Source organism: Prunus avium, chromosome 6 (genome assembly GCF_965620075.1).
Source record: "Prunus avium chromosome 6, drPruAviu1.hap1.1, whole genome shotgun sequence".
Taxonomy (NCBI): Eukaryota; Viridiplantae; Streptophyta; class Magnoliopsida; order Rosales; family Rosaceae; genus Prunus; species Prunus avium.
In genome coordinates this window covers 37,775,564-37,783,406 of record NC_142289.1, presented here as the reverse complement: position 1 = coordinate 37,783,406, position 7,843 = coordinate 37,775,564, and the positions used below count along the sequence as shown (strand labels likewise).

At 32.2% G+C, this 7,843-nt stretch overlaps 1 non-coding gene across 1 annotated transcript; it reads left to right on the top strand.

The window, feature by feature from the left end:
* Window positions 1-6,978: 6,978 nt before the first annotated feature.
* LOC148294155 (small nucleolar RNA Z279/snoR105/snoR108) lies at window positions 6,979-7,087 on the top strand. The gene has a single exon (XR_015836917.1). It is a non-coding gene; the product is annotated as a small nucleolar RNA Z279/snoR105/snoR108 (small nucleolar RNA).
* Window positions 7,088-7,843: the final 756 nt, after the last annotated feature.

Here is a 7,843-nt window from a genome sequence, read left to right as displayed (position 1 = left end):
TAATATATGTCATTAAGTAATATCTTAGCCTTTTTCATTTCGGTATGTATTATTTGATTTTTTTTCTTGGGGTTATTCGCAACAATGGTCCCTCAACTATACCCATATTTACAGTTTGGTCACTCAATTCAATTATTAGTTGTAGAGGTCACTCAATTAGGTGTTTTGTTGCACCGTTAGTCCTACCGTCAAGTCTCTCTAACGGTAGGGACTAATGGTGCAACACAACACCTGATTGAGTGACCAAAATGTAACTCCGAGTATAGATGAGGGATCATTGCTACAAATAATCTTAACTGAAAAGTCACATTTGCCCATCAATAATTTAAGAGATGCTTGCCACGTCATCATTTTAAACAGAAAAAGTAACTGACTTGACGGTAGAACTAACGGTGCAACAAAACACATAATTGAGTGACCTCTGCAACTAATATTTGAGTTGAGTGACCAAAGTGTAACTTGGGGTATAGTTGAGGGACCATTGCTGCGAATAACCCTTTTTCTTGAGAATAGTATAGCCGTGCGGCTATACTAATTTTGACACGTGGCGCCTAATCCCAAGGAGGGTCATCCTTATATTTATACATACTTGGTTTTTGATTTTCTTTTTTGTTAAAATAGTATAGCCGCCCGGCTATACGCTGTGTTAGTGGTGTTTCTTCCAAAATAGTATAGCCGTGCGGCTGTATACAAAATTATAATATTTTAAAGTTTTGCCCTTTTACTTATTTTCCTTTGGATCTCTCTTTTTTAATTACTTGGATTAGTAGTTGTGTTTTGAGTTATTATTTACTTAGTGAATATTAATGTAAAAAAATATAGAAAAATTGAATTACTATTTATTAAGTAATATAATTCACGAAGTTAATGAAAGTATTTGATACTAATTACTTCCTAAAGAAATAATAATTAAAATAGAATTACTAATTTAACTAATTAGATAAGGCATGATATTATTTAATTACTAAAAATACATTTTTTAAAGATTAATTAACCTAAACATACTAAGTTTATATTCATTTTTAAAAAAAAAAATCTCTCCCGACGACATTTCGTCGGCATAACTAACTTTCGTCGGGAGATGTCTAATCCGACAAATTTTGTCGGCATAGACTTGCCCCGACGAAATTTCGTCGGGAGAGATGTTTTGTTTTTAATTGTGAAAATATGAAATTAGTTTCTTTACTTTTGTTTTTTGGCCAACTTCTTTAGTTTAATATATGTCATTAAGTAATATCTTAGCCTTTTTCATTTCGGTATGTATTATTTGATTTTTTTTTCTTGAGAATAGTATAGCCGTTCGGCTATACTAATTTTGACACGTGGCGCCTAATCCGAAGGAGGGTCATCCTTATATTTATACATAAATGGTTTTTTATTTTCTTTTTTGTTAAAATAGTATAGCCGACCGGCTATATTCTGTGTTAGTGGTGTTTCCTCCAAAATAGTATAGCCGTTCGGCCGTACACAAAATTATAATATACTAATTTTGACACGTGGCGCCTAATCCCAAGGAGGGTCATCCTTATATTTATACATACTTGGTTTTTTATTTTCGTTCTTGTTAAAATATCGGCTATACTCCGTGTTAGTGGTGTTTTTTCCAAAATAGTATAGCCGTGCGGCTGTACCCAAAATTATAATATTTTAAAGTTTTGCCCTTTTACTTATTTTCATTTGGATCTCTCTTTTTTAATTACTTGGATTAGTAGTTGTGTTTTGAGTTATTATTTACTTAGTGAATATTAATGTAAAAAAATATAGAAAAATTGAATTACTATTTATTAAGTAATATAATTCACGAAGTTAATGAAAGTATTTGATGCTAATTACTTACTAAAGAAATAATAATTAAAATAGAATTACTAATTTAACTAATTAGATAAGGCATGATATTATTTAATTACTAAAAATACATTTTTTAAAGATTAATTAACCTAAACATACTAAGTTTATATTCTTTTCTTTTTTTTTAAATCTCTCCTTACGAAATTTCGTCGGCATAACTAACTTTCGTCGGGAGATGTCTATTCCGACAACTTTTTGTCAGCATAGACTTGCCCCGACGAAATTTCATCGGGATAGATGTTTTGTTTTTATTTTTGTTTTTAATTGTGAAAATATAAAATTAGTTTCTTTACTTTTGTTTTTTTTGCCAACTTTTTTGTTTAATATATGTCATTAAGTAATATCTTAGCCTTTTTCATTTCGGTATGTATTATTTGATTTTTTTTCTTGAGAATAATATAGCCGTCCGGCTATACTAATTTTGACACGTGGCGCCTAATCCCAAGGAGGGTCATCCTTATATTTATACATACTTGGTTTTTTATTTTCTTTTTTGTTAAAATAGTATAGCCGATCGGCTATACTCTGTGTTAGTGGTATTTCTTCCAAAATAGTATAGCCGTTCGGCTGTACTCAAAATTATAATATTTTAAAGTTTTGCCCTTTTACTTATTTTCATTTGGATCTCTCCTTTTTAATTACTTGGATTAGTAGTTGTGTTTTGAGTTATTATTTACTTAGTGAATATTAATGTAAAACAATATAGAAAAATTGAATTACTATTTATTAAGTAATATAATTCATGAAGTTAATAAAAGTATTTGATACTAATTACTTACTAAAGAAATAATAATTAAAATAGAATTACTAATTTAACTAATTAGATAAGGCATGATATTATTTAATTACTAAAAATACATTTTTTAAAGATTAATTAACCTAAACATACTAAGTTTATATTCGTTTTAAAAAAATATCTCTCCCGATGAAATTTCGTCGGCATAAGTAACTTTCGTCGGGAGATGTCTAATCCGACAACTTTTTGTCGGCATAGACTTGCCCTGACGAAATTTCGTCGGGAGAGATGTTTTGTTTTTATTTTTGTTTTTAATTGTGAAAATATGAAATTAGTTTCTTTACTTTGTTTTTTTGCCAACTTCTTTTGTTTAATATATGTCATTAAGTAATATCTTAGCCTTTTTCATTTCGGTATGTATTATTTGATTTTTTTTCTTGAGAATAGTATAGCCGTTCGGCTATACTAATTTTGACACGTGGCACCTAATCCCAAGGAGGGTCATCCTTATATTTATACATACTTGGTTTTTCATTTTTTTTTTGTTAACATAGTATAGCCGCTCGGCTATACTCTGTGTTTGTGGTGTTTCTTCCAAAATAGTATAGCCGTTCGGCTGTACTCAAAATTATAATATTTTAAAGTTTTGCCCTTTTACTTATTTTCATTTGGATCTCTCTTTTTGAATTACTTGGATTACTAGTTGTGTTTTGAGTTATTGTTTACTTAGTGAATATTAATGTAAAAAAATATTGAAAAATTGAATTACTATTTATTAAGTAATATAATTCATGAAGTTAATGAAATTCAGGGCAGTTGATGAAATTGTGTTGTTTCCATTGGTGGTTGGGGTCAGCCTTGTCAAATCGATAAATAGGACAACACAATATTGAGACAAAAATATTACTGCCTGCAACTACACAAGAAGTCCAACGAGAGTGTCGAATATATCCAAAAGTTGGGGATTCGGGTAAAGTCGCCCAATTCCCCACATTTGGGTCAAACGTCTCGAACCCCCCTGTAAAAGGATCCCGAGCCCATGTTTTTAAACAGAGAGTAGAGAGCACATACAATTTGCCGTCATGTTGCGCCACATGGGGACAAGACTTCCCTCGTTGAAGGGTACTGTTGTTGAACACGTCGCAGGGGTCTTTGATTGGGTCGTTGGGATCCTCAGTCTCAAAGACATACATATCTTTACTTGGACATGATCGGTACTTGTAGCCGTCGTATATGCTTTCACAACCGCCTGCCAAAACTATTTTGGATCCGAAAGCACCTATCCCCATATCGGGGCGAAGACCTTGACCAATTATATAAACCCCCAGTTGTTTGATATTTACCTTGTGAAGACCAAAATCACGCAAACGCAGCGCTTGAATAGTATAAGAAACCATACCTTGCTGATTATACTCACCGAAACACAAATACAGGGTCTTATCAACGCCCGCCGCTATCATCTCCTTCTGGTCCTCCTCCTCCATATCACCGCCTAGCCTAGGTTTGCCTAGGTTTTCGGATTGGACGGATGAAAGTTATCTTTTTTTCTAATGGCGGTACAATAAAAGGATGCGTGCTTTGCTTGCTTTCTTTCTTGTGATAATTGAGTAGAGGGATATTTATATTGATTCTTTAATTAATTTAGGTTTGGATTAGGAGATCCCCTTTTATCAGGAAAACTAGTTTCCCTTTTTCCACTGGGAAAACAAATCAGTCTTCGCTTTGAGGAGGAGGGGTTCCATTATCAAGTTAGAATTTTATTACTTTTTCAAATGTTAGCAAATAATTCAGGAAGTCACTTTAGTATCCTCTTAAATTGTTTCTTTTCCTATTGCAGATCCATAAATTCCTAAGAACCTCACTTCATCGGCTCATGAAAGAGGAAGCATATATAAAAAGCAAATATAGGAAATCTGTGTTATGCTATATGAAACATTTGTTTGTTTTTTGAGCAAAGATGCAGTCAAACAAAGTATATGAGAATTTTCAGGTATATTCAGATATGTCATATATGCTCAGATGTCCTAGATATGTATTCTTATTCATAAAGAAGTACAAAGATGTGTTAACCCTAAATACAATAGGAAATAAATACAAATTACAATAGGAAATAAATCTCAATTACAATATATAAGATTAAATAAATGGGTAAGTGACCAAAATCTTAACTAAGTAAGCACTCACCTCAACAAAATCATGAGTCTACTTAGGTGAAATTCCAATTAGAGCTATTATCTTATTGTTTTCTTTTGAGGGAAGAATCAATTTTATTATTTCCTGGGGTTAAATTTATCTTTGAAGATTGTTCAATGACCTATAAACGCATCGTTAATATAAATCACATCGTTAATATTAACGCACAGAATTTGTTTTCATCAACTGAATTGATTTTGGGGTTAAATTTCATTCTTTTTATTTTTTGGTGTGAAACAAAATAGGTTTGCAAACCTCAACTGAATTATGTACAAGAGCCTCTTTGTTAATTAGATTGAATCATAGCCAGTGAGGTTCAGCTGCGGTGGTTTGGCAGCAATTTTCCCCCCTCTCCCCCACATTGGCACCCAAGTTCGACGCTTGATATTGGCAAAACTTTGTAGAGAACCAATTTAACTGATATACCCCCTCCCCCTCCCAACGATTGGGAAAAAAAAAAGATTGAAATCATACTTTTATAAACTATAAACGCACTTGAGTTTGTACCAACATGATAGTTGGTGGTAGTAGAAGTGGTGAAATCATATCTTGTGAATAAAATTAATACATCTATCAAAATCTCTGGGGGGAAACAAAGATTTGTTATGGCGTAAAATTAGTCTATTATCAAAAGAAATCCACCACTTTTTGTATTTCCTTTAAAATCAATGAGTTTTTTAATACACCCAAACTTTTATGAAGTCTTTTAAAGTTGTGATTGAATACATCCAAATTTGAATGAAGTTTAAAAAGTATGAATTGAATACACCTAAAATTTTAAACTTCTTTAAAATCTTTTAACTTTTAAAATCTAAATTGAATACACCCCCCTAAAGCTTCTCGCTCCGCCATCAGAATAGGGCAGCTTTGATTCTCTCTGGGTTCCTCTGTTCGAGAGATAGGGATTTATATTTATAGAGATTGTTTAATCAAATCCAGTTAGAATTAGGAGATTGGCTTTCATCAGGAAAACAAATTTTCTTTCCTTTCTTGTAAATTATATCTCCACTAATTGTTGATCTTTCCCTTGGTCACCAAGACTTGTATATATCTTCTATTTATTTCTACATTATTTATTTAGATTATTATAAATAAACCCAATCCTAGGCATGTATTTATAAAAAAACCCACACACTATTTAAACATAGAAACACACCCAAAATCAACCCCAAAATCAACAATTGTATATTTTTTGGGTGTGTTTATAAATGAGTTTTGAGTGTGTGTAATGATGGGTTTTGGGTGTGTTTATAAAGTGTTTTGGGTGTTGGGTTTTTTTATAATTTCAGCCCCCATTTTGGGTGTTTTAGTGAAACCCCCTTATTTATTTCCTATTAAAAAAATAAATATTATACCCATAAATATACAAAATTTTACAACACATGTAAACCAAATCATGCTTTATTGCTTTTAAGTTACAAGGCGTTACCAAGTGGACATGAATTAGACAAAAACTAATGTGGTAATTTCATTCCGGGGTTTTAATGGGGTAATTTTGTTTTGTACATGACGTGTGGTTGTCCCATTTGACATTGGTAGATATGGGACAATTTTGGATCTTTGACTCGTTGATGATCGTGACATGGTTGAAATCTCCAAAATCAAACGTTACTACTCTAATTCCAAACTTCATCTTAAATCAATCCTTATTATATATAAATCCAAACATTGAAATCTTTAGTTGCAAGAAATTGAAATGATAGAAATCTAAATTCCGTTATTTTAAAATTCTATGTAATTTTCAATTTCTTCATCCAAACGGAGAGCAACTAAATTATGTACAAGAGCCTCTATGTTAGTTACAATGAATCGTACTTTTTATAAATGCGCTTGAGTTTGTACCGAATAATATATATATATTTTTTTCTGCCAAAGTGTTTGTTCCAAAATTAAATGGTTAGAAGTTAGAACCAATGTTATAAAAGTGTGGACGATTAAAAGTGTAAAAAAACACAAATTAGTTTGTATTATTTATGTCTCGGATGTTTACATATACGTACAGTGTCTAAGGAACTATATATGCATACCATTTCAGTACAAAATGAAAATGGAACAAGATACGCATGAGTTACAGTAATTAGAGAGAGTAACGGGGTGAGAGAGCAGTCCCACATCGACGTGGAGATAGAAGAGAGGTCGAAATGGGTTGTATAAAAAGGCGAAAGGAAGTTGAAAGAAAGCATGATCCTTCAGGCAGAAACGGGATGTGATGAGTGGTCAGTATTCGCAATAATTATGCGAGAGATGGGTGTCCGCCCCAAAGCCTGGTTACGACAATTGGGCACCCTAATCTTTGTACCATCTGATCCCTATTCTCTCAATAAGCACCAAACACTAATTCAGTTTTTAAACTTTTTTTTTTTTTTTTTTTTCTTTTTCCATTTTTGTTTTGGAAAATAATATTTTGTTTTGAGTTGCAAAGTTTGTTGCTTTGTATTGATGAATTACATGCATTTTTTTTCTTTTTTGTTTTCATCTCAATGAACAATGAGTGGTAAAGCAAAATAGGGAAGTGAAGCTTCAACTGTATTCCTTGAAGCATCAGCATGAAATGAGAGGGGTTTTTTATTTTTTATTTTTTATTTGTTGGAAGGCGCCAAATGGCAACCAGAAAAACTCAAAACACCAGAGAACCTTGTTTGTGTTCTCCCTCAAATACCCAATAAGTCCGAGAAGATTCTTCTTGTGGTGTGTTTTGGCCTCTGACTTTAACCTCAGCTAGCTTTCTTTAAAGTTCAAGCACAAATTTCTAACATGTTGGCAGTAACAGGTCTGGGAATTGGGTGGAATCCCTGTGGACTGGAGACGTAAAAGAGGCACGTAATTGAATTTGAGAATTGTATTGTCTGACTTCGAAGAATTTGAATAATTTTCATGTATGAATCATGAACTGCTTATTCTTTGAGTTTCTGCGCTTGACCATAACTGAGTCAGATGATTAAATAAACACGGGGGGTTTAAACTTTTTTTTTTTTTTATAACTATGTTCCTGATAACACTATTACTTGTCTGATATAGCAAGGTGTCATGAAAGCATCATTTGCAATGTCTGGAAAATACTTTATA